The sequence below is a fragment of the Piliocolobus tephrosceles genome, chromosome 2 (assembly GCF_002776525.5).
Source record: "Piliocolobus tephrosceles isolate RC106 chromosome 2, ASM277652v3, whole genome shotgun sequence".
Taxonomy (NCBI): Eukaryota; Metazoa; Chordata; class Mammalia; order Primates; family Cercopithecidae; genus Piliocolobus; species Piliocolobus tephrosceles.
The window spans coordinates 60,520,620-60,541,776 of record NC_045435.1 but is presented as its reverse complement, the minus strand read 5'-3'; positions in this window follow the sequence as shown (position 1 = coordinate 60,541,776).

Here is a 21,157-nt window from a genome sequence, read left to right as displayed (position 1 = left end):
TGAATAATATTTTTCCTACTCAGTTAGATAGTTTGGTATGTTCTTTAGATACCTCAATTTTAATATGGTCAAAAATACCTCTCTATCATTTCCTCTCTCCAAACTATTTTCCTCTATTATTCTTAATTTTGATTACTATAGCCATATCTACATACTTTTTTGAAGCTTATACCTTAAGAATTGCCATTGACAACTTCCTTTTTTCATTGCCACAATAAATTCTTCATTAAATCTTTTTGAATTGACTTCCAAATGCTTCTCAAATCCAACCTCTCCTCTCATCTCCTTGCCTTTTGTCTATACTTTACTTCAGGCAAACTTTATCTATTCTCTGTCCTATAGCTGAACATTCTGACTTGCATCCCTACTCTCAGTTGTTCCCTAATCTTTCATTCCTGGGCATCTCATTAAATTCTCTACATAGTTCCCAAAGTTACCTACCCATTATATTATCATATCATTTTTATAGGTTTAAAAAGTTTTTGATGCAATATCATTAGCCATTAGAGAAAAGCAAAATAAAGCTACAATAACATGCCACTATACACTTACTAGAATGGGAAAAGTAAAACCATGCTGACAATATCAAGTGCTGGTAAATATGTGGAACAACTGGATCTCTCCTGCTTTGGTGGTGGGAATGTAAATCGATACATTCATTCTAAAAATCAGTTTGGTAGTCTTTTATAAAGTTAACCATATCTTTATCACATGACAGAGAAATCACAATCTTGAGTGTTGATCTCAGAGAAATGGAAACTTACATTCACGAAAAACCAGAATACAGAAATGCATAGAAACTTTATTTGTAACAGCCCTAATCTGAAAAAACCCAACTGTCCTTCCGTGAATGAATAAATAAACTGCGGTACATCATTACAACAGAATACTACTCAGAAATGAAAAAGAACAAGCTATTAATAGACACAATAACTTGAATATATATTGAGGCCAAGTGGGAAAAAAACCTATCTCAAAAGCTTACTTACTGTATGATTCTATTTATATAAAAGCCTAAATATGATGAAGTATAGTGATGGAGAACAGATCAGTAGGTTATTAAGGATTATGGTATGAGGAAGTGGAAGGTTGTGACTATTAAAAGATAACAAAGAAATTTCTTTATGGTGATATAATGGTACTCTATCCTGATTGTAGTAATACGCTAATCTATATATGCCATGGAATTTATAGAACTATATACTAAGGGAGGAAAAGTTGACTGAAAAGTAGATGGAATCACAATATGATCTGTAGTCTAGTTAATAGTATACCTATATCAATTTTTTTGGTTTGCATGAACTTCTTTGCTTACAGAGGTTCTTTGGGAATCTCTGTACTATTTTAAAAACTTGTTTATCTTAAACTATTTCAAAATAAAATCTTATTCAAGGGAAAGAATAAAGGCTTCTACTGATTCCTCAAGGCCAAGAGAGACAAAAATCAAATTTTTACCAAGATATATAATATAAATCCAAATTGTTTTTAAACTCTCTAATCATCACTCTTCATTCTTTCAAGTAGTTCGTATCTTAGCCATTGGGAAATCGCAAATATGGACAGAATGCCTCCTTTCACCTCTCAATGACAAATTCCCACTTATCTTTCAATATATGGGTTAAACTCTTCTTCTTTGAGGATCTTCTCAAATCTCAAGTGCTGCTCCTACTCTGCTCCTATAACACTTCATCATACCTTTTTTGAGAAATTATCACAATCCATTGTAACTTTTTTCTGTTTATGTATCAGTTTCTTTCTTTAGACAATGAACTGGACAGATGGTATAGCACTGTTTCAGGTTCCTCTCAGAGGAGACAATATTAGCCTAATAATTTTATAAGCTCAATCTACAACTAATTTTACAACCCAGCCCAAAATATATTAATGTTTTGTATTAACCGAGCTATTGCACTTAGACTTGGTTAACATAAATATTTTTATTTTCTTCCACCCACAAGGAATGTCTACTTTGCATTGTTGTTTCTGATCTCCATATTCTGGCCATATTAGCAGAACATCAGTGTTTCAAATATATTTTTTAAAGCAAGCTTCATGGATCTAATAAACACTAACACCATCTGTGCTTTTCTATAGCCCAGGGAAATTCTATCTAGAGTTACAGGACATTTTTGAATAGAGTTAGAAATATATACAGTTCCCTTGGAGTCCATAACATTTTATTTCCCAAATATTATGTTTGTGGCATCTAATACTTGCTGTTGTATGCTATTGTAGGCACAATTTTAAAAACGTTTGTTTTATATACAAGCTCTTAGGTCATGATCTCAGGAAGTCATTTTAGATTATGTTGGTTTTGTATTATAGAATCACTTTCTAAAAGTGATAATAGTTCAGCATGACAGACTGTGGTAACTGGCTGTAGAAAACAAAAACAGAAAAACATATTTTGTATGAAGCAAAGCAAATTATGTATTAAGTTGGATGCCATAATTGTAACAATCTGTTGGCATGCCTACTAATTCTAACCTCTTATTCAACCTAGTTTTTAAGGATTTTTTCATATTCTTTTTATCATCAGTAAGCCAAGGTCTGTTCCTCCTTCTCTAATAGCTTTTTGCTTTACTATGGAAAGCATAGAGTAAATACAATGAGTTTTAATAAATACAATTAACATGATTCACAAAACTTCCAGTGACATCCTTGCCAAATTTCATACCCTATATTACGAAGTTCTGCATGAAAATCTTTGACTGTTTTTCTAATCCCATTGTATATCCTCCTTTTATGTAGTACACCCCAGACTTATTGGCCTTCTTCCTATTCCTCCAACAATCCAGGCTTGCACTGGCTTGGGAACTTTAGCTGTTTTCCCTCTTCAGGCTGTAATTCCTCAAGATTTCACAAATGATTTTTTCTGGTTATTCAGATCTTAGTTTAAGTGTCACTTTCCCAGAGAGGCCTTTTCTGAGTATCCAACTTAAAGTAATCTTGTCATAGTGTGTGTGCCAATGCTGTCTTATAACAGCTCACTAGGGCTTATGGTATACCTCTTTCCAACTATGTATTGAGTGATGCCATATTAGTAGATTTAAATCAGTCATGTTGGGAATGTTTTCATCACAGAAAATGGCAAACACTGCAACCTGGGGCTGGCTTTGTTCCTTTTAGACAGCTGGTTATTAAACATTTGTCAGCATACCATTGCCTATATTGCCTATTAATATGTGACTCTTTATATTCTCTTTATACTACTTATTACAACCTTGAGTTTCTCTTCTGAAAACTCTATTCATATGCATCTATTTCTGGTAGAATATAGGTTTTATAAAACCAATTCCAGTTTGTCTTCCCAATGCCTAGAATACTGCTTTCCACATCACAAATGTACAGTAAATATTTTTTGAATGAGTAAATTACTAGGCTAACCTCTTATTCAGTTATGATGATTTTATTAATATTTAGCATCCATTAGTTGATTTTTAAAATAAAACATCTATTCTTCTATGAATGATTTCCTTAAGTAACGTTGGATATATATGTATGCTATATTATTAGTCTCTTTCAATTAGTCAAATGCCCATTTCAAGATAGCTCGTTAGATTTGCTTTATCCTAACATATAAACTTCACTCAGAAGAGAGAACTTACAAATCCTCAAATCATCTAAGAAATCTCTCCAATTCTTCCATGTCAAGGTTAATAATTAAATGTTTAATACCTCTTTAAGCTATTAAGCTAGCAATAAGAATGCAATATTTTAACCCAATTTACTCGATTAAGGAACAATTTCAGATGTGATTTAACATGAAGAATTGCAGTGATCTGCATTTCATTAAAATCTGAATACTGGAAAGATAATTTTAAACATATTATGTAAAGAAGTTCGTTTACCTCTTTTTCATAAAGAAATATTATCTTCATTTTCCAGCATGTTGATTATCATTAGGTGCTGGGAACACCTAACATGAATTATTGCCTTTTTTCCCTGCAGAGCTGTGTACTGATAGTTATTAAATAGCCCATTATCAACTGAAATTCAGATGCAGGTTCTATTCTCCTTTTTTTCTGACCATATTTTTCTGCTAATGTTTATTTATTTACTTATTTTCATCAAAATGACCATGACCTTGGTGTTAAAATCAGTAATGTATACAGAAAATTCATTTGGAATGCAATAGTTACAATTCAGTTCTGAAAATGCATGTTTATTAAAGTATAATTTTTTTTTGTTAGAAACTCTTTTAACTTTTCCTAAGGAGATGTGTGAGCATGGTATGCAATGTAGCAGAAGTCCAAAGTTCCTTTAAGAATATTGCTTAGACCTCACATCATCTTCTAGCCTCACTGTAAGCGAATTGAGAACTGCAATCATTTGATGGCTTTAGAACTTAACAAGAAAAGAAAATATTAAAAATGAGATGTCTTACCTTTGGAGTTTTATCTTCTAAAGAACTATTTCATCTTTTATGTTAAGTACCTCCAAAGTATGATGTTGTTAAAGTTAACACGTATGTGCACGACTCAGAGCTGCGCTACAGCGCTGAGACCTAGTTTAGCTGAAAAAGTGTATCTGTGAGCAAATGGCATTGAATTTTATTGTTAAGCATCTGATGAAGTGGTTCACCTTTTGTTTTTAGGTCCACATTTGCTGAAACGTTAACTCTTATCTGATGCACTGGGAGTGATGAACTTCACTAGGAAAATGTTGTTATTTCTGGTAAGTCACCACAGCACAAAACTGAAACAATTATTTAGTACTACACTCTGATAGATGCTGTGGGGAATTTGACTAGACATAGGAGGATCTTTTACTACATGGCAAAAAAAAAAAAAAACAAATCAGTCTGTCTTAGAAAGGTTAAAATTTACACGGATAATAAAGAAAGGAAGAAGAAGATGAGTGATAAATCAGTGAGAAAATAACAGTAAGTATAATTATAGCAATACGCTGCAAACAGGAATTCCTAAAATGGAAGAGAGAAAAATATGGCAGAAGCATTTATTGATTTGAGATTGTAATTTTTTTAAATAAAAAAGCTTAGTTTGGATTCCAACTTGTATATAAAATTAGGAGTGAAGGTATGATTAATATGTTCATGGAATATAATTATCAAGAAACCACAGACATCTGTGTATGGAGGACACAGAAAGGAGAGAACTTGCTAACAGGAATCCCATTAAAGAAGCCTCAGAATTTGAAGATCAGCAAAGAGAACGAAGAGAAGAAAATGAAAGGCTTTACGAAGGAATGAAATGAGTATCATCGCATTTAGCGATGTATCTGTATTTAAACATTAAGTATATTTATTTATATTTGAACATAACTGAGTTTTCTACCAAAATTATTTAAAAGGATTGTGTTACAGGCATACTCAGTTACAGTCTTAGAGGGATTCTGAGAACTCTTTGACAGGTTATTTACTTATAGTTTGGAAGTAGTTTCTAAACATTTTGGATACACATCTCTGTAAGTAATAACATTTGAGCATGTAAACTTCAGTACTATATTTGTTTATTTATAGGTACACAATTTTTCTAATATATAATTTAAAAATACCTACTAAAATTGATGAGATAAGATAAAAGTAAACAGATTTTTTTGTATAAATTATTTCTACTGCAGCAGATCATTTTTGTATGCATCCCAATTTGGAGACTACACAGTTTGATTTGGCATTACTGAAATCGAGTTTTGTTTATTTATTTCATTGTTACAAAGAATAGGAAATACAACACAGAGGCTCCCCTCCTCGAATCATAACTAAGTTTCGGATATTATCAACAAATGTTTACCTCTGAAAAATACTCATCACTTCTTGTATTAATGAGACTTTATCCAATTTAATTTCATATATTGAATGAGGTTAGGCATTCGTTAGAATAAGTTATGACAGACTAACATTTGTATTTATTAATAGTATAGTAGATATTGATCCTTTTTTCTTCTGAACAACAGGCATTCTATTTTCTAACTATTTTTTTCCTAATTTCATGTGATTTTGATGAGGCTATAAATCATAGAACCCTGCTCTTTCAGCTTAGTATAATATTGGCACAAAGTATGCATTTAATAACTGATAATTATCATTACTATTATTGTAGTTATTACTATTATTTTAGTTATAGATACTAATTGGGATTTGTTGAGAGTCCCATATTTGCTCTATGGAATAAACCAAAAGTTGATCAACTCTTTCTGTGAAGGGTCAGATAGTCTATGTTTTAGGCCTTGAGGACATTATGGTCACTATCATAACTACTTAACTCTGCCATTGTAACACAAAAGCAACCAGACAGTACATAAATGAATGAATGTGGTTTTGTTCCAATAAAACTTTAGCTGTGAAAGTAGAGGTTGGTTTGGTTTAATTTGAGGTTTAATAGTTTGCGAAACTATTAAAAAAGTTCTGGGGTTTGCCAAACCCCAGAAAAAAGTGTATACAATTTACTGAAGGCCAATCTGTACAAATGCATAGCTAGTGTGTTAATACATAAATATGCATAGTCATTCATTATATAATAATTCAGTTCAATAATGGTCTGCACATATCATAGTGGTCCCATAAGAATGTAATATCATATTATTACTATTACTGTACATTTTTTATTTTGACATGTTTATATACATAAATACTTACCGTTGTGTTACAATTGCCTGCCGTGTTTAGAATAATCACAAGCTATACAGGCTTAAAGCCTAGAGCAGTAGGCTCTATACCATATAGCCTAGGTGTATGGTAGGCTGTTACCATGCAGGTATACATAAAACATAAGTACATTCTATGTTGTTCACACAACAAATCACCTAAGACTCATTTCTCAGAACATTTTCTTTTTTTTGTTTGTTTGTTTTTGTTTTTGTTTTTTTTTTTTTTTGAGGCGGAGTCTTGCTCTGTCGCCCGGACTGGAGTGCAGTGGCCCGATCTCAGCTCACTGCAAGCTCCACCTCCCGGGTTTACGCCATTCTCCTGCCTCAGCCTCCCGGGACTACAGGCGCCCGCCACCTCGCCCAGCTAGTTTTTGTATTTTTAGTAGAAATGGGGTTTCACCGTGTTAGCCAGGATGGTCTCGATCTCCTGACCTCATGATCCGCCCGCCTCAGCCTCCCAAAGTGCTGGGATTACAGGCTTGAGCCACCGCGCCCGGCCAGAACATTTTCCTGTTGTTAAGTGATGCATGACTACAGACATACCTGCAGCTATAAATAACTTTGAAGTATAAATAGAGTGGTTGCTTTCTGGTATTTAAAGTCATTCCTACCTTTTTAGGCTAAGTGATAGAAGAATAAGAAAACGCTGATTCCTTTCAATGTTTCTTCTGCTTTCTTTATGAACTGAATGCTTGTATCCCCCCAACATTTATATGTCAAAGCCTAATTCCCAATGTGATGGTATTTGGAGGTAGGTCCTTTGGAGGTAATTAGGTAATAAGAGTGCAGCACTCATTAATGGTATTAGTGCCCCTATAAGAAGACACAGGATAGAGTTTGCTTCCTCTTTCTCTTTTTCCGCCATGTGAGGGAGTCATGGAAGAAGGTGATCATCAAAACCTAACCATGCTGACACCCTGCTTTCAGAATTTCAGCCTCCAGAACTGTAAGAAATACATTTCTGTTGTTTAAGCCACCCAGGAATTTGTTATAGCAGCCTGAACCAACCAAGTCAGCTTTCATTAGTTGTTTCTTTATGATTTGCTGATCTTGTTTTGTGCTTCACAAAGATCTACATAAAACATCGATCCCCCGAGTAGTTCACTTGCAGTTGGTCAGTTTCCTGCAGCAGAGCTAATCAACTCATTGCAGACTCTCGTTGCCTTTCTGTTCTAGTTGGTCTAAGTTTGATCTGTAAAGTATAGTTTCTATGTCAACTTTAATTTTGCTATGCACTTTTTCCATGACTTTAAAACTACATAAACACATGTAGTATTTCAACACTGTGGTTTATTCTCATCTAAGAAATACCTATTATTCTGATGCATTTTTCAAAATACATTTCTCAATTACAATGATGCTATAAGTTTTATAAACTTCCTTTTATTAGGCAAGGAAAAAACGTCTCTCTTCTAGATAGAGGGCCTCCAAGTTAATTCATCAGCAGTAAACATTTTTTTTCCTATGGTTAAATTAATGTACTCACTGCTCCCTCCTTTCTTACTTCTCAACATTAACCCTCCAACAACCTGGATTTTCCTGTGGTCTCTGAAGGATTTTCTGCTAAATAATGTATCCATTGAATCCATCACCACTTTTGACTTATAATTTCTACTTTCATAAAAAAATTGAAAGATTGATTTTTTAAAAATTTTATTTTAATAAAAAATTAAAAGGTTGTTACATGAAAATTTAACAATATATTTTACTATTAAATATATGTTGATTCTATATGTTTTTTCTGTATCCTTCCTTTGAATGACACTCAAGGTGTTTGTTCCGTTACGCATGCAGACCTGTGTTATAACACATTCTTTGTCAATCCTTGAAATAAATGCTTAGCAAGGTAATCTTTTAGTTGTATCAGGAGGAAAAGCTATTTGCTTTCTGTCATCACAGACCAATCACGGGTCCTATTTCAACCTCATTTATTAATATTGAGTCAGGTATCTGCTCAGATTCCTTTGTTTACAAAATTGTCTCCACAAATTGATGTTTAATGTCTACAGAAAATAAAAAGAGTGGCTATACTTGTAGCTAAAGGTATACTCATTAATTTTCATCTCTGGAAACAATACAAGGATGATTTATTTCCTTGAGAGATAATTTCTTATATTTATAGTAATCAAGGATAGCAACCCAAATGAAAATGTAATTATGACTACTGAATGCCTTATTGTTTTTTTCCTCCTATTTCTTCTATTTTTGTTAATTGTCAAAGCCAAGAGCATATCAAGCTAAAAAAAGTCATTAATGAGGATACAGATCAAATGGTCTGTGGGTAATTAATGACGACAGCAACGTCTTTCTCACTTTCTGCATAGAAAGATGGGATTTATTGCTTCTCTCTTTGAACCTGGGTTAGCTCTGTGACTGCTTCCCCAGTAAAATGTGGTAGAAATGACATGGTGCCAGCTTAAAGTTTACATTTTTAGAAGAGTCTGCTCCCATTTCCTATTGCTTGAAATGCTTGCTCTGGATAAAACTAGCTGCCCTGTAAGATGTGTGAATATTCGGAAGTCGACACGTTATAAGGACTCCAAGCTGGACATGTTGCAGCATCATTTAAACACTATGCATATTGAATTGAGTAGGTTCTTCACACAGATGCTATCTTTAAAAAAGTAACAAATGTAGTTTAACAATTTATTTATTTATTTTTTGTTAATTCTTACAGCAAACATTTGTAGGATATAGTTAAGGATACAGAGATAAAAGACAGTATTTTTACCCACAAGGAATGCTTATTGTCTGGGAGACAGCAAAGTAAACACACAAAATTTTGAAAGTATTATAGGTAATAAGGCTCAAAAAGGTGCAATGTACAAGTTGGGATGCTAAGAAAGAAATACTACTTCTATCCGGAGGCATGGTATCTAGTATACTCTTTTGTATAATAATAGCATATTATTATATGTTTTATATGCATTTTTATTAATAATAGTAATGACAACTCTCCATAATTGAGCACAAATTATGTGCCAAACATGATGCGAGTGATCTACTATGCTGCTTCTACCTGAGAAAGGAGCAAGAAATTAGAAATAACCTGTTTCTAAAAATTTCCAATCCAAATTGATCATCTCAAAATAGTTTGGCACTTAGGTCAATCAATTTCTTGGGAAAAAAAGCTAACTAGATTATAAAGTGGGATTCCTCTTCAAAAGGCAGCTCGTTCATGATAACTCGCTAACTGGTTGTATGAAAAGATAAAAATAATTAAGTTTCATACTGGACCTTTTGATGCTAATATTAAAAGGACAGCATTATCTTCTCACAAAAATCCCTATTTTTTTTCTTACTGATAGAAATCCATGATGTGTGAGCTTGTCTCATTATGGCAATTCCTATAATAACAGATAATAACTAGTAACAAATGTCTCTGAGTCAAACCTCTCTTCTGACGAGCCATACTGAATGAGGTCATTTGTCATTTCAATTTAAGTGTCTGTCTGATGATGAGGATACTGAAAATGTGACTTTTAAAGCACTTGATGATAATTTGAATCCTTTAGTTTTTGTAGTTTTGGTCCAAATTCGCTTGCTTTATTTCCTCATAGGTAATGAAAATATAAATCCTTAGTCTAACACTTTTGCAAATTATTTCAAAATGAGAATAAATGAAGTCTAAATTCATTGTGTTTTACTCAAATTGTTTTTACTAATATGGTTGAGTCTCAAATTCACCAGCTGCACAACCTCATGCCAGTCATTTGTTTCCCTCACATATGCCTGTGAAGATCAAAGGTGATAGTTCTTGCTTGTGGTTTTCAAAGTCAGTTTTGTTGAGAAAACTCATCTCTAAATCAATGCTTAGTCAGAAGCCAAATATATAAAGCAAATAACCTCAGGGTTACTTGAAGGATCTCTAATCAGTGGAGATAGGATACAATGAAATTGGACATGAATGTGTTAGATAGCATATTACTTGTGGATGTTACACAAAGAATCAGTCTCCTCAAATAAGTTTGAGACACTGAGTGATAAGGAAGTTACACAGTTCCTTTATTGCAGTACTTCTCCAAGACATAGTTACGCTGATGTGAATTGTGATTCTGTGGTGAAGGGTAGTATTTCTCAAAGTTAGGCAACAAATCATTGAACTTTAAAAAAGACAGAAGTGTGTTTCATGTATTATTTTATCCTCAATGCCGCCCATAATATCTGACACATAACTGATATCAGTTAAATAACATTTGATTGAATTTAAATAATCCATGAGATTTGGTTTCTGTGCCACTCACTACCAAGTAGCTTTTTGTTTTGAAGAACATAGTATTTTCTCTCTGTTATTCTTTTTGTAATGTGAGAGATGTCTACAAACACAAGAACAAACTGAGCACAAACAAATAAACAAAAGCTCTGAATCTATAACTAATTGAACCACTGAAAATTTTCATCTAAACTTTCCTTACATACTGACATCCAGAAAATAATTCCTTGTTCAAATAGGCAAGTCATAAAGACAAATACTTTTAACTGTCTTGGTGTTTCACCCCATTTGTTTCATTCTCTCTTACTGCCTTTTATGTCAGTTGTACTTAGTAGACATTTGTCCACTATTAATGTACTTCTTTCTAGAGGTGGCATTATGTTGAGTTTAGTTTTTTAAGGTCATACAAGTAAATGAAAAACTTCTGTCTATTACGGTCGTTACTATTGAAAATAGATGTGGGAAACATTCTGTTTATCATTATTGAGAAGATATGTACCAGGTTCTATTCTAAATATAGTATATTTTTCAAAATCTAACTTCATTTAATTTTCCTAAAATTGCATGACATGGATATTACTGTCTTCATTTTCTCAGTGAGAAAGAACTTGAGGATCTGAAACACTGAGGAATTTTTCTATGAATAAATAGCTGTGAAATTACAGAGTTGAGGTGTGGACTAAATTTTACCCTGACTCCAAATCATATACTCTTAAATAATAAATGATAGAAATTTGAAATACAAAAATCAAAGTTTCTCTCTTGTTCTGGTTTCATCATTTTATTCTAAGACATCAAGGGAAAGAAGAAAATATCTTCTGTATTAAAACCCCTCACCTAATCATGAATTTGTACACTATTCCAGTTTTATTCCCAAAGTGATTGATGAGTTCAAACAGACAGAGGTGAGGGATTGGAATATTAACATCAAAGATCTCAAACGATTTTCACTCTCCTATGACGGTATTGAATGAGTTTAAACTAATGTTAGCATCGAGATCTTCAAAACATCATTCATCGTGGGGAAAAGGGAATCAATACTCACATCAGGATCTTCCCTCTTACTTAAAGCTTTAATTCACTTCTATGTTCTACTTATATAATTCAAAACAGCTAATAAATTTTATTTTATAATATTGCCTATGAATTTCACATATTCGTTTTGTATTATTTCATTAGTCACTGCATGCATGCCTCTGTTCATTCAACAAAATATTTATTGAGGACCTACTGCATGCCAGCACTGTTGTAGGCTCTGGCATGCATCAGAGAACAAAACAGACAACAATCGTGATGTAATGGAGCTTGCATTTTAATGAGGAAAATAGACTATAAGTAAAATGAATAAATTAAATCTATAGCACATGAGACTATTGTAAGTGGGGGGGAAATCAGAGAAGGCAGATAAGGAGTTTTTGGGAAATAGGGGTGAATTTTAAATTAGGAATTCAGAAAAAGGCTCACTGAAAAGGTGAAATTTGAGCAAATACATGAAAGAGATGCAGAAGTGAGCTAGCTGGATATCTGAAGGAAGAGCATGCTAGGCAAAGGGAACAGCAAGGTGGCACATATGCTAAACTATACAGTGAGGAACAGAGTATTAGAGAGATGAATTCAGAGAGCAAATAGGGGAGCAGAGGGTGTGTGTGCAAGACTGCAGACCAGGGGTTAGTAAACTTGTCTCCTAAAGAGCCAGATTATAAACAGGTTCAGCTTTGCAGGCCACACTGTCTCTGTCACAACGACTCACCTTTGGCATTATAATACAAAAGACATCATTGTATGTAAACCAACAAATACGACTGTTCTAATCCAACTTGATTTTTAAAAGCAAGCAGTGGTCAAATTTGCTGCAATTTCCTATTGCAGACCATTGATAAAATTTTGGCTTTTACTTTAACTGAGATGAAGAGTAGGGTAGTTTTAAAAAACTTCCATGTATTCTTTAGCATTCTTCCCATTGAGAGGTGTCTCTACATCTTGCCTTCATTTTGGCTGGACTTATGACTTCTTTTACACATGTACTATGGTAGAAATTATGCTATGTGACCTCTAAGGCTAGTTAATAAAAAGAATACAACTTCCACTGTTTTCTTTGTATCCTCCCTCTAGAGAAAACCAACTACCTTATAAGTAATATGGCTACCTTGAGGCTGCTGAATTGGAGAAAGCACACTGAAAAATCTCACAAGTAAGACAGGAGATGCCAAATAAATCCCAGCTGTTCCAACTTTCACGTAGTTGTGTCATGCCAGCTCAGGCACCAAACCTGTGATTGCGGAAGACATCAAGATGACTTCAGCCTCGACCTCCATCTGACTACAGTCACATGACAGATCCCATACCAAAACAATCCAGCTGAGCCTAGTTGATTCCCAGGACCTTGAAAGGGAGTAATACATATTTTTTTAATCCAGTCTGTTTTGGAATTGTGTCTTACACATATCCAGGGAACTGAAATCAGCAGTCTTTTAAGTATTTTGAGAAAAGGAATTATACAACATTAATCTTGTGTTTTAACAGGATTTCTCTGGCTTTGTAGGCAGCAAAAAGGAATCTGGGAGACTATTTTAATAATCCAGGCAAAAGAGTTTAGTGGGTTGGACCAGAATCATAGCAGGGAAGACCAAGAAAAAGGGTAGGATTTTGTTTAACTGTACTCTGAAAGTACAGGTAACTGCTTTACCTGATAAATTAGATGTAGAATACAAGACAAAAGGTTGAATGAAGATGTTTCCAAGACTTTTTAGCATGTGGCAGAATGTAGCTGTCATTTACTGGGTTGGAAAAATACGAGAGATGCTGATTTGAAGGTGAAAAATCAGGACCTGGGTTTTGGTCTTGTTATTTTCTACATGGTTATTCAACATCCAAATAGAGAAAGCAAAGAGGTAAATATGTATGAGTCTAGCTTTTCTAGCAGAGGTCTTATCTGGAGATACATGTGGATGCTGCCAGCCTCTAGAAAATACTGAGTTACTAAAGCACAAAAGGAGAAGAGAAATACCAAGAGCTTGGGGCACTTACATTTTAAGATGACAGGGGGATAAGGTAGGATTATCAAGAGTGTTCAAGAGAAAAGGACCAGGGAGGTAGGAGAAAAATCAAGCGAAAGTGATGTCCAAGGAAGCCAAGTGGAAACAGTACTGATACATGAACCAAGGCAGGCATTTATTATGAAACTGGGCATCCAGAAAACAGGGTGAAGATTCAATACCTGTTTTGTCTTCATTTATAAAATTGTGACAAACAGTGCTCATATCTTGAGTCCATTCTATATGTAAGTATAAGTAAAACCTTAGCAAGTATTCTCAGTTACAAGTGCAATTTTAGACATTGATGGGGGATGGGCAAGAATTTGGAACAATTTGCTAGGGATGATACAAAATTGTAATAAATAAAAGGTGATACTGTTTGGCTGTGTCCCCAGCCAAACCTCCTCTGGAATTGTGATACCGGTAATCCCCATGTTTTAATGGAGGAATCTGGTGGGAGATGATTGGATCGTAGAGGTAGTTTCCTCTATGCTGTTCTCATGATAGTGAGTGAATTATCGTGAGATCTGATGGTTTTAAAAGGCAGTTTTCCCTGCTCTTGCTCATGTTCTCGCACCTGCCACCATATAAGATGCGCTTACTTCTCCTTCTGCCATGATCGTAAGTTTCCTGAGACCTCCTAGCCATGTGGAACTGTGAGTCAATTAAACCTCGTTTCTTTATAAATTATCCAGTCTTGGGTAGTGCTGTTTAGCAGTGTAAGAATGAATTAAAACAAGAAGAAAGACTGAGACAAGATGCTTCTGTTTGTTGAACATCCTGGGGAATTCACCACCATAATCTCTCTTCTGTTTTAATTGAAGACTTTTGTGCAGGACACTGAATTTGCACCAATCCTTAAGTTCATATTTACAACTCAGATGATTAATAGGGATATCATATTTGTTTCATATGTTACATGTGGTCACAAATTTAGATATGTAAGCTGCAGAAATGAATTGGTTCAACCTGTTTGTAAACTGGGGCTTTGTACAAGAACAATTAAAATTTCTTTAGTTGGCTTTTCTCTGCACTGTTTCTCCATTTGTTTATCTAAATCAAAGCACAGATGCCATAGTCTTGTTATTTTACCCTTAACTGTGGTGATACGAAATATAATGCAAAGTTCAAAAATAATGCACAATAATGGACATGTACAACTGGCTTTGTAAATAAAAGTTTGCAATGAGGTCCCCAAAGACTGGAAACTAAATGTTTCCTTTTCATATGAACAGTTAATATGTCTCACTGTTAGAATGTAAAACCTGGTCATTTAACGACTTGGGGAATTAAAACCATCCTTTCCTCTTCCAATGTTTGAAAGAAAATTTAAATTTTAAATTTCATGCTTTTCTCATTATTAAGGATTGATAATGGACCCAATGCATGGGAAAACTAATCTAACAAAAAATACATTGGAGGTGTCAAGGCAATGTCTATTAATGGATGACACCTAAAAGAGTGCTAACAGGGCTCAGAAAGAACCTGACAGGCATCATGATTGATCTATTATTGGCCTAGGTGACATTATTGGATTTCAGAAATTTGAATCAAAAATTTCACCTAAAGAAAAAGAATAGGTTTGCATTCAGGCAGATAATTTAGTATAGTCATTATAAAAAAAACTTGCTGAAGTGAGGCAGTGTCTACACAGTCAAGTAGGTTTTGGTAAATCTTTTAAATATTGTGATTTTTACCTGCAATATATTTGTATACTGCAATGCCTTTGTACACTGCAGTTATATTTTCAATATACCATTTTAAGTTATTTTCGTTTGTGTGAATAATGTTGAATACCTGATTTCTTAGTTAACCTGGCTAGATGCTTGTCAATTTTATTTAATGTTTCAAAGAATCATCTTCTGGTTTTATTGAGGTCTCTATTGATTTCCCATTTTTATTTCATTTATTTTTACTCTAATTTTAATTTATTTTCCTCTGCTTACTTTGGATTTAATTTGCTTTTGTCCTAGTTTTCTAAGGTGATTTTTTAATTTTAATAAGTTTTTGGGAAACAGGTGGTGTTTGGCTACATGAATTAATTCTTTAGTGGTGATTTCTGAGATTTTGGTGCACTCATCACCCAAGCAGTGTACACTGTACCCAATGTCTATGTAGTGTTTTCATTCTCACCCTCCTTCCACTCTTTTCCCCAAATCCACAAAGTTTATTATATCATTCTTATGTCTTTGCATCCTCATAGCTTAGCTCCCACTTATGAATGAGAATATGTGATGTTTGGTTTTCCATTCCTGAGTGGCTTCACTTAGAATAATGGTCTCCAATTCCATCCAGGTTGCTCAAAATGTCATTATTTTGTTCCTTTTTATGGCTGAGTAGTATTTCATTTTATATATATATATATTTACACACACACACATACACACACACACATATCTATATCACATTTTCTTTATCCACTGTTGATTGATGACATATGGGCTGGTTCCATATGCTTGCAATTGTGAATTGTGCTGCTATAAACATGTGTGTACAAGTATCTTTTATGAATAATGTCTTATTTTCCTCTGGGTAGATACCTAGGTGTAGGATTGCTGAATCAAATTATAGATCTACTTTTAATTCTTTAAGGAATCTCCACACAGTTTCCCATAGTAGTTGTACTAGTTTACATTCCCACCAACAGTGTAAAAGCATTCCTTTTTCATCAGATCAATGCCAATATATATTTTTTATTTTTTTGATTATGACAATTCTTGCAGAAGTGATATGTTATCACATTGTGATTTTGATTTGCATTTACCTGATAATCAGTGATGTTGAGCATTTTTCATATGTTTATTGGCCATTTGTGTATCTTCTTTTGAGAATTATCTATTAATGTCGTTATCCCACTTTTTGATGAAATTGTTTTGGTTTTTTTCTTGCTGATTTGCTTGAGTTCCTTGTGGATTCTGAATATTAGTCCTTTGACTGATGTACAGGTTGTGAATATTTTCTCTGACCCTATGAGTTGTTTACTCTGCTAATCATTTCTTTGGCTGTGCAGAAGCTTTTTAGTTTAATCAAGTCCTATCTATTCATCTTTGTTTTTGTTGTGTTTACCTTTGGGTTCTTGGTCATGAATTCTTTGCTTAAGCCAATGTCTAGAAGGGTTTTTCCAATGTTATCTTCTAGAATTTTTATGGTTTCAGGTCTTAGATTTAAGTCTTTGATCCATCTTCATTTTATTTTTGTATAAGGTGAGAGGTGAGGATTCAGTTTCAGTCTTCTACATGTGGCTTGTCAACTATCCCAGAACCATTTGTTGAATAGTGTTCCCTTCCCCATTTCACGTTTCTGTTTGCTTTGTCAAAGATCAGTTGACTGTAAGTATTTGGTTTTATTTCTGAGTTCTCTATTCTGTTCCATTGGTCTATATGCCTGTTTTTATACCAGTACCATGCCGTTTTGTTTTTGTTTTTGTTTTTGTTTTTTTTTGACTATGGCCTGATAGTATCATCTGAACTTAGGTAATGTAATGCCTCCAGATTTTTTCTTTTTCCTTGTTTTGGCCATGTGGGCTTTTTTTTTTTTTTTTTTTTTTGGTTCCATATGAATTTTAGGATTGTTTTTTCTAATTCTGTGAAGAATGATAGTGGTATTTTGATGAAAATTGCATTAAATTTGTGGATTGCTTTGGCACTGTGGTCATTTTCACAATATTGATTCTACCCATCCATGAGCATGGTATATGTTTCCATTTGTTTGTGTTGTCTATGATTTCTGTCAGCAGTGTTTTGTAGTTTTCCTTATAGAGGTCTTTCACCTTCTTGGTTAAGTATATTACTAAGTTTTTTTGTTGTTATATTTTTGTGGGGTTTTGCAACTATTGTTAAAGGGATTGAGTTCTTGATTTGATTCTCAGCTTGGTTGCTGTTGGTGTATATCAGTGCTACTTATTTGTGTACATTACTTTTGTATCCTGAAACTTTACTGAATTCATTTACCAGTTTTAGAAGCATTTTGGATGAGTCTTTAAGGTTTTCTAAGTATGAGATCATATCATCAGCAAACAGGGATACTTTGACTTCCTTTTTACTGATTTGGATTCCCTTTATTTCTTTCTTTTGTCTGACTGCTCTGGCTAGGATTTCCAGTACTATGTTAAATACAAGCGGTGAAAGTGGGCGTCCTTGTCTTATTCCAGTTCTCATGGGGAATGCTTTCAACGTTTCCTCACTAAGTATAATGTTGGCTGTGAGTTTGTTATAGATAAGGTAATCAATTTTAAATCTTTCTTTTCTAATAAATGTATTCAATGCTATAAATTTCTCTCTAAGCACTGCTTTTGACACATCCCACAAACTTTGTAAGTTGTATTTAATTTTCATTTAGTTCAAAATACTTATTTTATTGTTGTTGGCATTTCTTCTTTAATTCATGTCTATCTTAATAGTGTGTTCTTTAATCATAAAACAGTCAATATATGTCAATTATATCCAGTTAATTGATGGTGCTGTGTTTATTCTCTTTTTTGCCTGCTTGATATGTCCATTTTTGATAAAGGGATGTTGAAGTCAACAACTATGATAGTGGACTCATGTTTTACTTCTTGCAGTTCTATTAGATGTTGCCTCACATTTTTTGATGTTCCATTATCAGACATATATACATTAAGGATTGTCATGTCTTTGTAAGGAATTGACCCCTTAATCATTATGAAATGCCCATCTTTAGCCCTGATAACTTTCTTTGCTCTGAAATCTAGTCTGTTTAAAATTAATATAGCTATTCCCATTTAAAAAATTAGCATCACCATAATATATCTTTCTGTATGTGCTTTTATAGTCAATGCATGTTTCTTGTAGGCAACATACATTTGGGAAGGTTTTTTTTTTTTAATCCATTTTGACAATCTTTGTCTTTTAACTGATATATTTAGACTATTGATGTTTGAAGTAACTAATGATTTAGTTGAATGAATGCCTACCATATTTGTTAGTTTCATATTTGTTTCCCTTTTTCTTTGTTTTTAGTTTGTCTTCCACTATTTTACTGCTTTTGGTGGCTTTAATTGAGCATTTTGTATAATTTCATCTTTGCTCCTTCATTATTAGCATATCAAGTATGCTTCCTTTTTCACATTTCTCAGTGGTTGCACTAGAGTTTCCAATATACATTTATAACTAATTAAAATCCATATTCAAACAACATTATACCACTTCACAGGTAGTGTGTGAGTACCTTATAATAATAAAATAATCATAATTCTTCCCTCCTTGTCACTTTTATCATTGCTATCATTCACTAATATGTAAGCATATACAAGTGCTTATATACAAGCACTCATAAAATAATAGTAGCATCAATATATCTTGTTACATAATCATATATGTAATAAAAATTTTATATATGTAATACTATATATGAAAAATATATATATTATATATAAAAGCATATGTAACGAAATATATTGTTGCTACTATTTTGAGCACACTTCTATTTGTAGATCAATTAAGAATAAGACAAATATTTTTTCTCTGTGACCCCAGGTGTCCTGGATAAAAGATCTAGGAATACAATTTTCAAGTCAGTGCAAGGGTGTTTTTTCTAACACCGAAATGGTATTAGAGTGGACTGAATTCTCTTGGGAAGTATTTAACTCCTACTTCTGGAGCTATTCCAGTGCTTGATAAACCACTCAGTGAAGATACTCTCAAATGAGTTCTTAATATTTTTGTGTTAAACAGAAAATTTTCCTATATTAGGATAATTGGCAAGGATGGAAGGACTCAAAATTGCACTAATTGTATTATTCATAAAGAATAGTGGAGTCACCCCCAAAGTATAACAGAGTGTCTGCAAAGCATTCACGGATATCACTGTCTTCATTTTCATTTGTTGAGTCTTCATCATCAGGTTACTTTTTTTTTTGAGACGGAGTTTCGCTCTGTCACCCAGGCTGGAGTGCAGTGGCTGGATCTCAGCTCACTGCAAGCTCTGCCTCCTGAGTTTACGTCATTCTCCTGCCTCAGCCTCCTGAGCAGCTGGGACTACAGGAGCCCGCCACATCGCCCAGCTAGTTTTTTGTATTTTTTAGTAGAGATGGAGTTTCACCAGGTTACTGTTTTAATAGAGCTATTTACTTCCTTGAGTGCACTCTCTCAGTTATTCTCTAAGATTTGTTATCATAAGTCCAGATAAATAAAATATTTTCAGAATCATCTTGAAATTTCACTATACTTCTTATTTGCAACAAATGTTATTCCAATTTCCATTTGACTCTTTTAGCTTAATGTTCTGTGTAACAGCCATAGCTGTTAATATACATATTTGGAGTAAAAATACAATATCCTTTGTGATATCCCTTGGATTGTTATATCCAACCTTTGACCCCACATGTTTTAATTATACAACTAATTATCATGTAATAATGGAAATACAACTTCAAAATGGTAGCTTTGTATTTTATATTTAAAATCTTAGAAAGTTTTATTATTGATAAATAAAAAGATTCAAAATAATTCTGAAGTAGAATGATGTTAAACACGTAATTTAGAACTAGATTAACACAATGTAATACCATTTGTATAGGTAGGGTGTCTGATATGCTTCTAAATTAATTTCATTTGTATATTCTTGAAAACTCCCACAAGTTATTTGCATGTACTAAATACATGTTGCTTTTTATTCTGAAAGAATGAGAATGAAGATAAAAAATAGGTCCACACATTGGTCAACATGCAGAAAAACCAATATTGATCACTTTTTGCAGTTCATTACATCGTTAACATATTAGGATTTCTCTTTTACTACAGACAATAATATATTTCACTATACATGTTTATCAAAATATGTTTTAAATAGACATGCATAACAAAGTATATATTAGTTCAAGCAGATATTTTAGGGTTATAACTGTCAAGAAATTTGAGCTGCCTAGGCATTAGTAAAATCAAAGTTACTAATTGTTGTTTTATTGTTTCTGCATTTCAGTCATATGTCTGGCAGATTGCAAGTGTACTATTGTTCTGTAGGAGGTAGAAAATGTTCATGATGTTATCTTGGACAAGGCCTCCAGCCTGGAAGATCAGCATAACTCTGAGCTGCTAATTTGGCCAGTTCAGTCTTTGTTTTTATAGAGAAAATCAAAGATATGTCAATTGATGCCAGTTGCAAATCACAGAAATGTTGGGATTAGTATTTTTGAAAGTCTTATACTAACAACACTTCATTAGTTGAATATTCTTCTCCTAGGCTCTAGTTACCATCTTCCCAGCTTAAATCCAGAAAACAACAGCAACATCTTTGCCAGCTACTTCACATTTGGAGAATTGAACACTGTAGCTCAGCTTGA